Source organism: Eleutherodactylus coqui, chromosome 5 (assembly GCF_035609145.1).
Source record: "Eleutherodactylus coqui strain aEleCoq1 chromosome 5, aEleCoq1.hap1, whole genome shotgun sequence".
NCBI classification, from domain to species: Eukaryota; Metazoa; Chordata; class Amphibia; order Anura; family Eleutherodactylidae; genus Eleutherodactylus; species Eleutherodactylus coqui.
This window is the reverse complement of record NC_089841.1, coordinates 128,494,107-128,511,363: the sequence shown is the minus strand read 5'-3', so window position 1 is coordinate 128,511,363 and position 17,257 is coordinate 128,494,107.

Sequence of the window (17,257 nt, the reverse complement as noted above, 5' to 3'; positions counted from 1 at the left end):
AGGAGGAGGAGGAGGATCCTGAAAGTGATCTTCCTAGTGCGGACAGCCATGTGTTGCGTACAGGTACCCTGGAACACATGGCTGACTTCATGTTAGGATGCCTTTCTCATGACCCTCGCGTTACACGCATTCTGGCCACTACGGATTACTGGGTGTACACACTGCTCGACCCACACTATAAGGAGAACCTTCCCACTCTCATTCCCGAAGAGGAAAGGGGTTCGAGAGTGTTGCTATACCACAGGACCCTGGCGGACAAGCTGATGGTAAAATTCCCATCCGACAGCACCCAGGCAGTGCAACAGTCTTTAAGGGCCTGGCCAGCTTTTTGGCTCCCCACCAAGACTGTGTCACCGCTCCCCAGTCAAGGCTGAGTCGGCGGGAGCACTGTAAAAGGATGGTGAGGGAGTACGTAGCCGATCGCACGACCGTCCTCCGTGACGCCTCTGCCCCCTACAACTACTGGGTGTCGAAGCTGGACACGTGGCCTGAACTAGCGCTGTATGCCCTGGAGGTGCTTGCTTGTCCTGCGGCTAGCGTCTTGTCGGAGAGGGTGTTTAGTGCGGCTGGGGGAATCATCACAGATAAGCGTACCCGCCTGTCAACCGACAGTGCCGACAGGCTAACACTCATCAAGATGAACAAAGCCTGGATTTCCCCAGACTTCTCTTCTCCACCAGCGGACAGCAGCGATACCTAAGCAATACGTAGGCTGCACCCGCGGATGGAAGCATCGTTCTCTCTCACCATCCAAAACGGGGACATTTCTGCTTCATCAATCTGTGTATAATATTCCTCCTCCTCCTCCTGCTCCTCCTCCTGAAACCTCACGTAATCACGCTGAACGGGCAATTTTTCTTAGGGCCACAAGGCTCACTCATATAATTTTTCTAAAATTTTTTTATACGTTTCAATGCTCTTAAAAGCTCTTTAATTTTTCGTTAAACTGGGCTGCCTCCAGGCCTAGTTACCACTTAAGCCACATTAACCAAAGCGATTAATGGGTTTCACCTGCCATCTTGGTTGGGCATGGCCAATTTTTACTGAGGTACATTAGTACTGTTGGTACACCAATTTTTTTGGGCCCTCACCTACAGTGTAATCATAGCAATTTCTATGTTCTTCGCCTGCACTCATGGTACAGAAAGGTGTGTGGGGTTGGCCTACACTTTAGCTACATAAATGTAACTTGGGCCTTGGCTATACTGCAGCTACTGAAATGGAACTAAGACTGCGCTCCCACTATACTGCTGCTTCAGAATTGTTCCTGGGGCCTTTGTAGGCTGCTACTATTACTTAAATGGAACTTAGACTATGCTCCTCCTATACTGCTGCTTCGGAATTGTTACTGGGGCCTGTCTTGAGTGCTACTATTACTGAAATGGAACAAAGACTGCGCTCCCACTATACTGCTGCTTCGGAATTGTTACTGGTGCCTGTCTTGAGTGCTACTATTACTGAAATGGAACGAAGACTGCGCTCCCACTATACTGCTGCTTCGGAATTGTTACTGGGGCCTGTCTAGGCTGCTACTATTACTGAAATGGAACTAATACTGTGCTCCCCCTATAATGCTGCTAGTGATATGTTAGTGGGGCCTGTCCTAATGCTACGGCTGAAATGTTACGAATTATGGGCTCTGCCTATACCGCTGCTAATGGTATGTCTCTGGGGTGTGGAAACAGAGGCTTCCCAAAGACATGATGGCGGCGAGGCCATTTCCCACCAACGCGGTTACTGTTAAGGTGCATATAACCACGGACACGTGGAGAGGACACGTAGTGCCTCAAAAACATCCCCCGCCACGGCCCACTTAATCCTGGCCACATTCCGAAAACCAACAAAATAAAACCGTGGTACTAGGTCCGCAGTCACCACCACATTACCACCAACGCGGTTACTGTTAAGGTGCATATAACCACGGACACGTGGAGAGGACACGTAGTGCCTCAAAAACATCCCCCTCCTCCAACAATGAAAACATTCTTGGCAAATGCCTTTGCATTGGTTCGTCTGGTGGCAGTCCAAGAATTTCACCTTTACCAACACAACAAGAGAGCCCCCCCACCATCCCCCCGCCACGGCCCACTTAATCCTGGCCACATTCCGAAAACCAACAAAATAAAACCGCGCTACTAGGTCCGCAGTCACCACCACATTACCACCAACGCGGTTACTGTTAAGGTGCATATAACCACGGACACGTGGAGAGGACACCTAGTGCCTCAAAAACATCCCCCGCCACGGCCAACTTAATCCTGGCCACATTCCGAAAACCAACAAAATACAACCGCGCTACTAGGTCCGCAGTCACCACCACATTACCACCAACGCGGTTACTGTTAAGGTACATATTACCAGTCTGACTGGGGCATGCAGACACCTTGACAGAATGAATAGTGTGTGGCACATAGGTTCCCCATTGCTATGCCCACGTGTGCAGCTCCTGATGGCGGTGGCACAGGATTATATTTCTCATTGCTTCTGTACAGCATTGTGGGCTATCGCCCCACCACTTTTAAAGAGGGTCGCTGCCTAGCCGTGCCAACCCTCTGCAGTGTGTGCCTGCAGTTCCTCCTCATGGCAGACGCACTTATAAATAGACATGAGGGTGGCGTGGCATGAGGGCAGCTGAAGGCTGGGCAGGGACAGTTTGGTGTGCGCTGTGGACACTGGGTCGTGGGGGGGGGGGGTTGGGCAGCATGTAACCCAGGAGAAGTGGCAGCGGAGTGTCATGCAGGCAGTGATTGTGCTTTGTTGGAGGTAGTGTGGTGCTTAGCTAAGGTATGCATTGCTAATGAGGGCTTTTCAGAAGTAAAAGTTGTTGGGAGGGGGGGGGCCCCACTCTTGCCGGTATTGTGGCTCGGGTCGCCCATTGACTTCAATGGGGTTCGTTACTCGAAACGAACCCTCGAGCATTGCGAAAATTTCGTCCCGAGTAACGAGCACCCGAGCATTTTGGTGCTCGCTCATCTCTACCCCTGACCCAACTTGTCTGCGCTACAGAGATATGCTTTTCAGCGACCTCATGGACCATTTACAAAATGGACAGGAGTTGACCTATTGACTACTATGGGAGATTGTTCTATGTATGCTCTGTGTCCTGTGCAGGGAACACTATATAGGGAGGGGGAGTAGATAAGCTATGATCATCTATTGTGAATGGTGGATCCTGTTTTATCTATGTATAAGTATTTATCTTTCATTGTTATTCTCCCTGTGATGATAATGAGATGACTGCCTCTGATGTTTTCTCCACAAAACAGTACGTATAAGACTACTATTAGGCTTAGTGGTCCGTGTGAAAATGCAGTTTTTTAGGATTTAAAAAAAAAAAACATAGATTGTGACATTTAACTGGGACATTATTTTGCAAAGGGGGCCTTATTTCTAAAAGGCTGCAAAATTATTATTTCTACTACATTTTTATACTTAAAAAAAAAAATGTTTTTATTTTTGTCCCACTAGGAGACTTAGCACCATATTTTATCATTCTTCTAATACACTATTATACTTCAGTATAGTGGTGCATTAGAAAGCCTATGTAGCTCAGCCAGAGGCTGAACCTCATAGGCCACCATAGCTGGCAGACCTGGAGGCTATATTCCAGCCTCCGGATGCCATAGCAGCCCATCGGAATCCCGTGATCACAATCCATGGTCGCATTGACCACAGCATGTAAAGGGTTAAACACTGGGGATGCAAGGTTTCTTCATTCGACTGTTAGAGCAAGTACCATGTGGTCGTCTGACAGCTGAGCACCCATTCCCCCTTACACAGGAGACCCATTAAAAGATGGCGCTGCAGAATAAAGCCCCTTTACAGCCACTGTCAAAAGACGTATGGGCTGTCATTAAAGGGGTTGTCCGGCCATAAACATCATATCTCATTACTTCTGTTTGCACATTTCCATGCACTTTGTAATGTACATTGTGCATTGAAAATGTTGCAAACAGAAGTTATTCACTTACCTTTAGGGTGCCCCCCCCCTGTGTTGACCCTCGGTCGTCCGTGGTTACGACAAGAAATCGTCTGTATTTCTTGTCGGGCCGGCAGCAGCTCTCGTCGGCGCTGGAACGCACCTCTTCCCTTCCGCGCATGCGCAGTCCTTCGTTCTTCCGCCGGGACCGCGCTCTTTACCTAATCATCGCAGGGGACGCGCGCCGCCGGTCGGCGCATGCGCAGTACACTCACTTCCTGGTTTCATATACCAGAGCGGAGTGAGTGACTGCCTGCCGCTGCTGCTTGGAGAAGAGCCAAGGAGACACCATCAGGACTTGAAAAGTATGTGAAAGGGGAGAAGGGGAGTAGGGGGAGTAGGGGAGAAGGGGAGAAATGTTGGAAATGTTGGAGAGAGGAGGAGTTGGAGAGATGGATGGATGGATGTGTGCAGGGGGGGGGGTGCAGTGATGTGTGTGTGTGTTCGTGGTGTCTGGAGACCGGCTGTCAGAAGTCCCGGGGGAAGGGGGGGGGTGGAGAGTGAGAGATGGATGGATGTGTGCAGGGGGGGGGGGGGTGCAGTGATGTGTGTGTGTGTGCACGGACCCGGCTGACAGAAGTCCCGGGGGAAGGGGGGGTGTGGAGAGGGAGAGATGGAGGAATGGATGGATGGATGGATGTGTGCAGGGGGGGGGGTGCAGTGATGTGTATGTGCATCGACCCGGCTGACAGAAGTGTGGGGGGGGGGTCATTGTGAGAGGGGCACTATGAGGGCATGTGTGTCTGGGGAAATGTTTTACTTTACTTTAGCAGGGGGCGGGGCCTGGGTGGGGAGAGACTGTAGAGCAGTTCAATAGAGGTGGGCGTGTCGTGGGCAGGGCTAGGACGTGAGCTGAGGGAAATCCTGCCTTTTCATGTCTCTTACTACCATCGGGAGCGCGCACACAGAGGAGGGAGAGCGCAGGGCATGTGAGAAGGCAGCACAGAGGCGCCATCTTTGAAAGCTGCAGTGAACATCAGAGTCTAAGGTAAGAAACTGACATTGCAGCTGATCTACTGGCCGGTTTGAGCCCCTGTATGCTGTCTGTTACTATGCTTACTGAAAGGAAAGCAGCAGCATTATAAACATTTTTACCCTGTGTGGCCGGACAACTCCTTTAAGTGTTTAAAGAGGTTTTCGAGATACAAACAAAAAAACATGACCCCATACCTCAGCACACCTGATAAACCCATTTTTCCTGGGTCCTGTGATCCCAGGGAATATTAGAGGCAAAGTAAAAAAAAACTTGGACAAAACCTTTAATCTGGTACAATTCTGATCCCAGGTAAAAGTTTCCATAATTTTCAGCACTTCTTTAGTATGTATCTTTAATAAAGATATTCTTGTGTCTTTTAGTCAGTGAATGGAAAATAGGACACATCAGGATGTCCACCGGAAAATGCTCTGCTTTGGAAGTTAGACAGATCCCTCTTGTAGAAAACGAGACAAATCTGGTTTACCATGTCTCATGGGATTCAAGTACAAGCTGGATCACATGGCAGAATCCAGTAGCATTCTTCTAACTTCTCTCTTATACAGTAGTTTATCAAGGGTTACTATTACTATTCCTATTACAAGAGTTACAGATGTTACTATTGGGGTTCCAATGCGATTGCTTCACAGCCGCTCTTACATTTTAGGTGAGGCTTGACAGGTTGGGGACTATTCCCATGGGACAAAATTCCACACCACAACTGACAGGTATAACTGCAGATTCTAATGCAAAATTGCAGACACGTTTTATGCTATTTTCAATTCTGCATCAAAAACTGCGGGCATTCTGCAGACAATTGCTTCCCGTGTGAAAGGTCCCTTGTTGTTCTCCTGTTAAGGACTTCAAATTTAATTCCACTACTGTCTGGAATGCATTCATAATAAGATCCCTCGGTTGAATGGGGTAGAAATAGGGGTTAGGAATTTGTCCTATGTTATTTTGCTGGGAGTGTCTGGAAAGTGAGGAAATTGAATATGGTGCCCCCTGGGCAATTGCCCTTTTGCCCTCCCTATAATCTGAGCCTGCATAAGTGCAAATGTAATATTAAAGTGCCCTATGGCCAAGAACTGAGAAGTAAAAGGTATCAGCGTTGGAAGGCATTATGTAAGTTACAAGTTAAAAATACATGTGTAACGTTGTAAAAAGACCAAGATGAGCTTTCCTTGGAATCCCCAAAACCAGAAATCCTATTTTCATTAGTTTTTATGACTGTTAAAATATTTACATTTAGTAAATTTCAATAAATCCACAGTTGCGGGATTAACAAAAATGTATAATCATCATCATCATTATCTGATTTCTACTATGATTTTCTGCAGTTATAGCCTTATCATTTAAAGCATAACGTAATATGATTAATAGACAATTTTTTTGCAGAAATGCAGATGGAAATGCAGATTTCACAGAAATGCAGATAGAAATAAAATGAGCGCTTAGCAAGGCTGATTATTTCTTTGTGGTTTTTTGAAGTCATGCCAAATGCTGACCTTTTCAAATACAATAATTAAAATAATGGGTAGGTGAGGGATGCCAGTGCATATTTTTACTCAGTCTTGTATTTTATTTTCATATAGCCTAAGGACAAACCCTTCCATTTACTTTATTCGTTTCTCATGTTCCTGGAAGGAGTAGATGTTCTTTAGTTTTACTGTCTATGAGGCATATATAGTATCATTTTACAGCACAAAACTCGGGATCTTTTACTTAACAGCTTGTGTGAAATCCTGGTTTGAAGTTTTAAAAGTAAATCTTAAATAACTTTTGAAAATGTTGAAGGTTAACCTGTAGAGATGAGCGAACGCGTTCGTCCGAGCTTGATATTCGTGCGAATATTAGGGTGTTCGGGATGTTCGTTATTCGTGACGAACACCATGCGGTGTTCTGGTTACTTTCACTTCCTTCCCTGAGACGTTAGCGCGCTTTTCTGGCCAATTGAAAGACAGGGAAGGCATTACAACTTCCCCCTGCAACGTTTAAGCCCTATACCACCCCCCTGCTGTGAGTGGCTGGCGAGATCAGGTGTTCGCCTAATATAAAAGTCGGCCCCTCCCGCGGCTCGCCTCAGATGCGGTGTGAGTTAGATGAGGGACAGTGCTGTTTATACCGGAGCTGCTGTAGGGAAAGAATTGGTAGTTAGTGTAGGCTTCAAGACCCCCCAAAGGTCCTTATTAGGGCCACTGATAGCTGTGTGTTGGCTGCTGTTAGCAGTGGGATTTTTTTTTTTTTCTCAAAATCGCCTCTGCAGACCGTTGCACCTGGCATTAGGGACAGAAGTGCTGCATAGGCAGGGAGAGTGTTAGGAGTGAGTGTAGCCTTCAAGAACCTCAACGGTCCTTTCTAGGGCCATATTTATCCGTGTGCAGTACTGTCCAGGCTGCTGTTGGCTGTGCTGCATTTTTTTTGGGCTTCTCAAAATCGCCTCTGCAGAGCATTCCACCCTCCATTGATACTGCAGGGAAAGAATTGTATAGGCAGGGCCACAACACCGTTATTATTCATAGAATATACGCAGTGCTGCCTGTTGGTGGGAAAAACCTGAAAACAAATCTATTTGTCCAGCCTCTGTCCGTCCTAACGCCTGTGGACACGTGTGAGCTGCGTGAAAAACATTGCTAAATCATACGCACCCAGCTACGCTTTACTGCTGGGTTCGCCATTTGCTTTCCTTAATCGGGAAAAAAAATACCTGCTCTGCCACAGTTAATAACTCTGCTACCCTCACGTTCTGTGACACATAAGCAGGGACACAGCGCAGTTATTAAACTTCTCAGGTTCATTGAATATACGCAGTGCTGCCTGTTGGTGGGAAAAAACTGAAAACAAATCTATTTGTCCAGCCTCTGTCCGTCCTTACGCCTGTGGAGACGTGTGAGCTGCGTGAAAAACATTGCTAAATCATACGCAGCCAGCTACGCTTTACTGCTGGGTTCGCCATTTGCTTTCCTTAATTGGGAAAAAAAATACCTGCTCTGCCACAGTTAATAACTCTGCTACCCTCACGTTCTGTGACACATAAGCAGGGACACAGCGCAGTTATTAAACTTCTCAGGTTCATTGAATATACGCAGTGCTGCCTGTTGGTGGGAAAAAACTGAAAAGAAATCTATTTGTCCAGCCTGTGTCCGTCCTAAGGGCGGTGGACACGTGTGAGCTGCGTGAAAAACATTGCTAAATCATACGCAGCCAGCTACGCTTTACTGCCGGCTTCGCCATTTGCTTTCCTTAATTGGGAAAAAAAATACCTGCTCTCCAAGAGTTATAATAACTCTGCTACCCTCACGTTCTGTGACACATAAGCAGGGACACAGCACAGTTATTAAACTTCTCAGGTTCATTGAATATACGCAGTGCTGCCTGTTGGTGGGAAAAAACTGAAAACAAATCTATTTGTCCAGCCTCTGTCCGTCCTTACGCCTGTGGAGACGTGTGAGCTGCGTGAAAAACATTGCTAAATCATACGCAGCCAGCTACGCTTTACTGCTGGGTTCGCCATTTGCTTTCCTTAATTGGGAAAAAAAATACCTGCTCTGCCACAGTTAATAACTCTGCTACCCTCACGTTCTGTGACACATAAGCAGGGACACAGCGCAGTTATTAAACTTCTCAGGTTCATTGAATATACGCAGTGCTGCCTGTTGGTGGGAAAAAACTGAAAAGAAATCTATTTGTCCAGCCTGTGTCCGTCCTAAGGGCGGTGGACACGTGTGAGCTGCGTGAAAAACATTGCTAAATCATACGCAGCCAGCTACGCTTTACTGCCGGCTTCGCCATTTGCTTTCCTTAATTGGGAAAAAAAATACCTGCTCTCCAAGAGTTATAATAACTCTGCTACCCTCACGTTCTGTGACACATAAGCAGGGACACAGCACAGTTATTAAACTTCTCAGGTTCATTGAATATACGCAGTGCTGCCTGTTGGTGGGAAAAAACTGAAAAGAAATCTATTTGTCCAGCCTGTGTCCGTCCTAAGGGCGGTGGACACGTGTGAGCTGCGTGAAAAACATTGCTAAATCATACGCAGCCAGCTACGCTTTACTGCCGGCTTCGCCATTTGCTTTCCTTAATTGGGAAAAAAAATACCTGCTCTCCAAGAGTTATAATAACTCTGCTACCCTCACGTTCTGTGACACATAAGCAGGGACACAGCACAGTTATTAAACTTCTCAGGTTCATTGAATATACGCAGTGCTGCCTGTTGGTGGGAAAAAACTGAAAAGAAATCTATTTGTCCAGCCTGTGTCCGTCCTTACGCCTGTGGAGACGTGTGAGCTGCGTGAAAAACATTGCTAAATCATACGCACCCAGCTACGCTTTACTGCTGGCTTCGCCATTTGCTTTCCTTAATTGGGAAAAAAAAATACCTGCTCTGCCACAGTTAATAACTCTGCTACCCTCACGTTCTGTGACACATAAGCAGGGACACAGCACAGTTATTAAACTTAGATAATTCATTCACTAGAGGCAGTGGGGCCTTTCGTTTTCCAAAAAGGGCAAAAATTATATTTGGCCTGCAGTCTTGCGCCAATTTATTTCCTGCCTGGGAAATCTAATCACTGGTAATACAGCATGCTGAGGGGTAGGGGTAAGCCTAGAGGACGTGGACGTGGACGTGGCCGAGGACGCGGAGGGCCAAGTGAGGGTGTGGGCACAGGCCAAGCTCCTGATCCAGGTGTGTCGCAGCTGTCTGCTGCGCGATTAGGAGAGAGGCACGTTTCTGGCGTCCCCACATTCATCGCCCAATTAATGGGTCCACGCGGGAGACGGTTATTAGAAAATGAGCAGTGTGAGCAGGTCCTGTCCTGGATGGCAGAAAGTGCTTCGAGCAACCTATCGTCTACCCGCAGTTCTGCGCCGTCCACTGCTGCCAATCCGAATCCTCTGTCTGCTGCTCCTCCTTCCTCCCAGCCTCCTCACTCCACTACAATGACACCTGCTCAGGAGCGGGAACACTCCCAGGAACTGTTCTCGGGCCCCTGCTTAGATTGGGCAGCAGCGGTTCCTCTCCCACCAGAGGAGTTTATCGTCACTGATGCCCAACCATTCGAAAGTTCCCGGGGTCGGGGGGAAGAGGCTGGGGACTTCCGCCAACTGTCTCAACAACTTTCTGTGGGTGAGGAGGACGATGACGATGAGACACAGTTGTCTTGCAGTGAGGTAGTAGTAAGGGCAGTAAGTCCGAGGGAGGAGCGCACAGAGGATTCGGAGGAAGAGCAGCAGGACGATGAGGTGACTGACCCCACCTGGTGTGCAACGCCTACACAGGACAGGTCTTCAGAGGGGGAGGCACGGGCAGCAGCAGGGCAGGTTGCAAGAGGCAGTGCGGTGTCCAGGGGTAGAGGCAGGGCCAGACCGAATAATCCACCAAGTGTTTCCCAAAGCGCCCCCTCGCGCCATGCCACCCTGCGGAGGCCGAGGTGCTCTAAGGTCTGGCAGTTTTTCACAGAGACGCCTGACGACCGACGAACAGTGGTGTGCAACCTTTGTCGCGCAAAGCTCAGCCGGGGAGCCAACACCAACAGCCTCACCACCACCACCATGCGCAGACATATGATGGCCAAGCACCCCGCAAGGTGGGACAAAGGCCGTTCACCGCCTCTGGTTTGCACCCCTGCCTCTCCCCCTGTGCCCCAACCTGCCACTGAGATGCAACCCCCCTCTCAGGACACAGGCACTACCGCCTCATGGCCTGCACCCACACCCTCATCTCCGCTGTCCTCGGCCCCATCCAGCAGTGTAGTTCAGCGCACCGTTCAGCCGTCGCTTGCGCAAGTGTTCGAGCGCAAGCGCAAGTACGCCGCCACGCACCCGCACGCTCAAACGTTAACCGTCCGCATCGCAAAATTCATCAGCCTTGAGATGCTGCCGTATAGGGTTGTGGAAACGGAGTCCTTCAAAAGTATCATGGAGGCGGCGGCCCCGCGCTACTCAGTTCCCAGTCGCCACTACTTTTCCCGATGTGCCGTCCCAGCCCTGCACGACCACGTCTCCCGCAACATTGTGCGCGCCCTCACCAACGCGGTTACTGCCACGGTCCACTTAACTACAGACACGTGGACAAGCACAGGCGGGCAGGGCCACTACATCTCCCTGACGGCACATTGGGTGAATTTAGTGGAGGCTGGGACAGAGTCAGAGCCTGGGACCGCTCACGTCCTACCCACCCCCAGAATTGCGGGCCCCAGCTCGGTGCTGGTATCTGCGGAGGTGTATGCTTCCTCCACTAAAGCACCCTCCTCCTCCTCCTCCTCCTCTGTCTCACAATCAAGATGTGTTAGCAGCAGCATGTCGCCAGCAGTCGGTGTCGCGCGGTGTGGCAGCACAGCGGTGGGCAAGCGTCAGCAGGCCGTGCTGAAACTACTCAGCTTAGGCGATAAGAGGCACACGGCCCACGAACTGCTGCAGGGTCTGACACAGCAGACCGACCGCTGGCTTGCGCCGCTGAGCCTCCAACCGGGCATGGTCGTGTGTGACAACGGCCGTAACCTGGTGGCGGCTCTGCAGCTCGGCAGCCTCACGCACGTGCCATGCCTGGCCCACGTCTTTAATTTGGTGGTTCAGCGCTTTCTGAAAAGCTACCCACGCTTGTCAGACCTGCTCGTAAAGGCGCGCCGGCTCTGCGCACATTTCCGCAAGTCCCACACGGACGCTGCCACCCTGCGCACCCTGCAACATCACTTTAAGCTGCCAGTGCACCGACTGCTGTGCGACGTGCCCACACGGTGGAACTCTACGCTCCACATGTTGGCCAGGCTCTATGAACAGCGTAGAGCTATAGTCGAATACCAACTCCAACATGGGCGGCGCAGTGGGAGTCAGCCTCCTCAATTCCTTTCAGAAGAGTGGGCCTGGTTGGCAGACATCTGCCATGTCCTTGGTAATTTTGAGGAGTCTACCCAGGTGGTGAGCGGCGATGCTACAATCATTAGCGTCACCATTCCTCTGCTATGCATCTTGAGAAATTCCCTGCAAACCATAAAGGCAGCTGCTTTGCGCTCGGAAACGGGGGCGGGGGAAGACAGTATGCCGCTGGATAGTCAGGGCACCCTCCTGTCTATTTCTCAGCGCGTACAGGAGGAGGAGGAGGAGCATGAGGAGGATGAGGAGGAGGGGGAAGAGACAGCTTGGCCCGCTGCTGACGGTACACCGGCTGATTGCCTGTCATCCTTTCAGCGTGTATGGCCTGAGGAGGAGGAGGAGGATCCTGAAAGTGATCTTCCTAGTGAAGACAGCCATGTGTTGCGTACAGGTACCCTGGCACACATGGCTGACTTCATGTTAGGATGCCTTTCTCGTGACCCTCGCGTTGCACGCATTCTGGCCACTACGGATTACTGGGTGTACACACTGCTCGATCCACGGTATAAGGAGAACCTGCCCACTCTGATTCCCGAAGAGGAAAGGGGTTCGAGAGTGTTGCTATACCACAGGACCCTTGCGGACAAGCTGATGGTAAAATTCCCAGCCGACAGCGCTAGTGGCAGAAGGCGCAGTTCCGAGGGCCATGTTGCAGGGGATGTGCGTAGATCGAGCAGCATGTACATCCCAGGCAGTGCAACAGTCTTTAAGGGCCTGGCCAGCTTTATGGCTCCCCACCAAGACTGTGTCACCGCTCCCCAGTCACGGCTGAGTCGGCGGGAGCACTGCAAAAGGATGGTGAGGGAGTACGTAGCGGATCGCACGACCATCCTTGGTGACGCCTCTGCCCCCTACAACTACTGGGTGTCGAAGCTGGACACGTGGCCTGAACTAGCCCTGTATGCCCTTGAGGTGCTTGCTTGTCCTGCGGCTAGCGTGTTGTCGGAGAGGGTGTTTAGTGCGGCTGGGGGAATCATCACCGATAAGCGTAGCCGCTTGTCAACCGACAGTGCCGACAGGCTAACACTCATCAAGATGAACAAAGGCTGGATTTCGCCAGACTTCTGTTCTCCACCAGCGGACAGCAGCGATACGTAAGCAATACGTAGGCTGCACCCGCGGATGGAAGCTACGTTCTCTCTCACCATCCAAAACGGGGACATTTGTGCTTCATCAATCTGTGTCTAATATTCCTCCTCCTCCTCCTCCTGCTCCTCCTCCTGAAACCTCACGTAATCACGCTGAACGGGCAATTTTTCTTAGGGCCACAAGGCTCACTCAAATAATTTTTCAGAACAATTTTTATAAGTTTCAATTAGCTTAAAAGCGTTGGAACTTTAACTTGAACCAATTTTTCGTTACACTGGGCTGCCTCCAGGCCTAGTTACCACTTAAGCCACATTAACCAAAGCGATTCACCTGCCATCTTGGTTGGGCATGGCCAATTTTTACTGAGGTACATTAGTACTGTTGGTACACCAATTTTTTGGGGCCCTCACCTACAGTGTAATCATAGTAATTTCTATGTTCTTCGCCTGCACTCATGGTACAGAAAGGTGTGTGGGGTTGGCCTACAGTTTAGCTACATAAATGTCACTTGTGCCTTGGCTATACTAAGGCTACTGAAATGGAACGAAGACTGCGCTCCCGCTATACTGCTGCTTCAGAATTGTTACTGGGGCCTGTCTTGAGTGCTACTATTGCTTACATGGAACGGACACGTGGAGAGGACACGTAGTGCCTCAAAAACATCCCCCTCCTCCTCCAACAGGGAAAACATTGTTGGCAAATGCCTTTGCATTGGTTCGTCTGGCGGCAGTCCAAGAATTTCACCTTTACCGACACTACAAGAGAGCCCCCCCACCATCCCCCCGCCACGGCCCACTTAATCCTGGCCACATTCCGAAAACCAACAAAATACAACCGTGGTACTAGGTCCGCAGTCACCACCACATTACCACCAACGCGGTTACTGTTAAGGTGCATATAACCACGGACACGTGGAGAGGACACGTAGTGCCTCAAAAACATCCCCCTCCTCCTCCAACAGGGAAAACATTGTTGGCAAATGCCTTTGCATTGGTTCGTCTGGCGGCAGTCCAAGAATTTCACCTTTACCGACACTACAAGAGAGCCCCCCCACCATCCCCCCGCCACGGCCCACTTAATCCTGGCCACATTCCGAAAACCAACAAAATACAACCGTGGTACTAGGTCCGCAGTCACCACCACATTACCACCAACGCGGTTACTGTTAAGGTGCATATAACCACGGACACGTGGAGAGGACACGTAGTGCCTCAAAAACATCCCCCTCCTCCTCCAACAGGGAAAACATTGTTGGCAAATGCCTTTGCATTGGTTCGTCTGGCGGCAGTCCAAGAATTTCACCTTTACCGACACTACAAGAGAGCCCCCCCACCATCCCCCCGCCACGGCCCACTTAATCCTGGCCACATTCCGAAAACCAACAAAATACAACCGTGGTACTAGGTCCGCAGTCACCACCACATTACCACCAACGCGGTTACTGTTAAGGTGCATATAACCAGTCTGACTGGGGCATGCAGACACCTTGACAGAATGAATAGTGTGTGGCACATAGGTTCCCCATTGCTATGCCCACGTGTGCAGCTCCTGATGGCGGTGGCACAGGATTGTATTTCTCATTGCTTCTGTACAGCATTGTGGGCTATCGCCCCGCCCCTATTAAAGAGGGTCGCTACCTAGCCGTGCCAACCCTGTGCAGTGTGTGCCTGCGGTCCCTCGTCGTGGCAGACGCACTTCTAAATAGACATGAGGGTGGTGTGGCATGAGGGCAGCTGAAGGCTGCGCAGGGACAGTTTGCTGTGCGCTGTGGGGGGGAGGGGGTGCGGTTGGGCAGCATATAACTCAGGAGAAGTGGCAGTGGAGTGTCATGCAGGCAGTGATTGTGCTTTGTTGGAGGTAGTGTGGTGCTTAGCAAAGGTATGCCATGCTAATGAGCGCTTTTCAGAAGTAAAAGTTGTTGGGAGGGGGGGGGGCCCACTCTTGCCGGTATTGTGGCTTAATAGTGGGACCTGTGAACTTAGGATGCAGCCCAACATGTAGCCCCTCGCCTGCCCTATCCGTCACTGTGTCATTCCCATCACTTTCCTGAATTGCCCAGATTTTCACACATGAAAACCTTAGCGAGCATCGGCGAAATACAAAAATGTTCTGGTCGCCCATTGACTTCAATGGGGTTCGTTGTTCGAAACGAACCCTCGAGCATCACGGGAAGTTCGTTACGAATAACGAACACCCGAACATTTTGGTGTTCGCTCATCTCTATTAACCTGTAAAGTCTTTGAGGAAAATTTACTAAACTGGCAATTCTAATGCCAGCTTAGTACAATTTCTCCAGGCATGCCATGCGCCTAATACATGTATTTAGTGCATCCCTGCCTGCTTTAGAGAAATGTATGCCAGGTCTAATACATTTCTGGTATAATTTCCGCTAGTTTTTGGCATAAATTATACATTAATCTGTTAGTATAAGTGGCTTCGCTACCTCCTGATGAGCCCCACCCACTTTTAAAAAAAGTTTTGATGTCAACGTAGAAAGAAGAAAATACTTACATTATTGTGTGAATACCTGTTTACGCAAAAAAATTGTAACTTTTTTACACCAGAAACTTGCATAAAACGTTTTATAAATGTCCCTCTTTTTGTGTATAGCAGGCCCTGATTACATTGTGTGTTTGCATTTACGTCTGGTGCATGATGTTCTGTAATGAGTCCTGAACATAAACCCTTGATTTATGCCACTTTACTGTATACAACACAGTTGAAAACATCAGCCTTTGGCTCCCTTGTTAATTAAGCATGTATGGGACAGTATACTTTTCTCTTTGAGATGCATATGTATTGAAATTCATATTGTTCCAGTGCATACACCTGAATACATGACAACAGCACACTCTTTTGGCTAATACTGAGTCAATGGGATGCTATGGCTACATTCGACATATGAGAGCATTCCCAATGTATATGCAGAACATACATAAAACTGCTATGTGAATATGGCCTTTTTTTATTTATTTTTTATCCATACTATTTTTTTCTATAGGTTGTCAAGGTTGCCAACTATCCAAAAATTCCTGGATAGTTGTAAAAATGGGGCACTTTTTCACTTTTTTTCCAGCGTCCAGGAAAATAATAGATGCTTCCGTTATTTCTTTTTAGTCTGCTAGTACCTGAGTAGATAATTGTGATTGCAATTATTGTAATTTTAGTGCTCACAGTAAGTACTGGTCATGAGTTCATATCAGTACTTGACTTATAGACATGCATCACTTATAATCTTTATCATTCTTTGTGATTTTCCAAGTTGTCCTTAAAAAATGTTGGTTGTCTGTGATTTTTCGATAGCTAAGGGTACATCACAAGTTCATCATAATTCACAACAAATGCAGACTCTGCATTATAAATCTGCAGCATCTAAAAGGTACATTCACAAGTATCAGATCTGCTCTGTATTTTCTGCAGCAGAAAAAACTCACCATTTGGTGCAGATTTTGGTGCGGATCCACAGTGGATCCGCACCAGTCTGTTGGGGATCCATGACAAAATCCTTACCAAAATGGTTCCGATTCTGTTGCGGCTTTTGCTGCAGATTTTTCAGATGCAGAAGATCCGCAGCTGCCAAATGTGAACATACCTTTAAAGTGTCATGAGTCAAAGGTGCATTCAATACAGGCATCTACAGTCATAAGAAAAACTAAGTACACCCTTTCTGAATTCTGTGGTTTTATGTATAAGAACATAATTAAAAAAAATCTTGTAATTAGAAGGTCTTAAAATCAAGTAAATCCAACCTCAGATGAACAATAAGGCATGGCAAATTATTTACTTAACAAAGACTAGGAACATATGCAGTGTGTGAAAAATTAAGTACCCCCTTACTGGGCAACTAGCAGTCAGGTGCTGCTAATCAAAAGCCCTTGATTAATGGATAATTAGCGAAGTGTCAATACCTCTATAAAGCTGGAGCCTTCAGGTTTGTTTCAGCACAATGCCAAGGGGAAAACAATGATCAGCTGGGCAATGATCTTAGAGAAGCAATTGTTGCTGCCCATCGATTTGGGAAGGGTTATAAGGGCATTTCCAAACAATGTGGAATCCCTCATTCTACACTGAGAAAGATTATTTATTCACAACTGGAAAACATTTAAGACAGTTGACAATCTCCCCAGGAATGGACGTCCCAGCGAATTCACCCCAAGGTCAGACCATGTGATCCTCAGATAAATTTCAAAAAATCCAAGAGCTACACCTCAGACTCTAAAGGCTTTAGTTAGCATGTTTTATGTTCACGTTCATGACAGTACAATTAGAAAAAGACTGAACAAGTATGGCTTGTTTGGTAGAGTTGCCAAAAGAAAGCCTCTTCTTTCTAAGAAGAACAT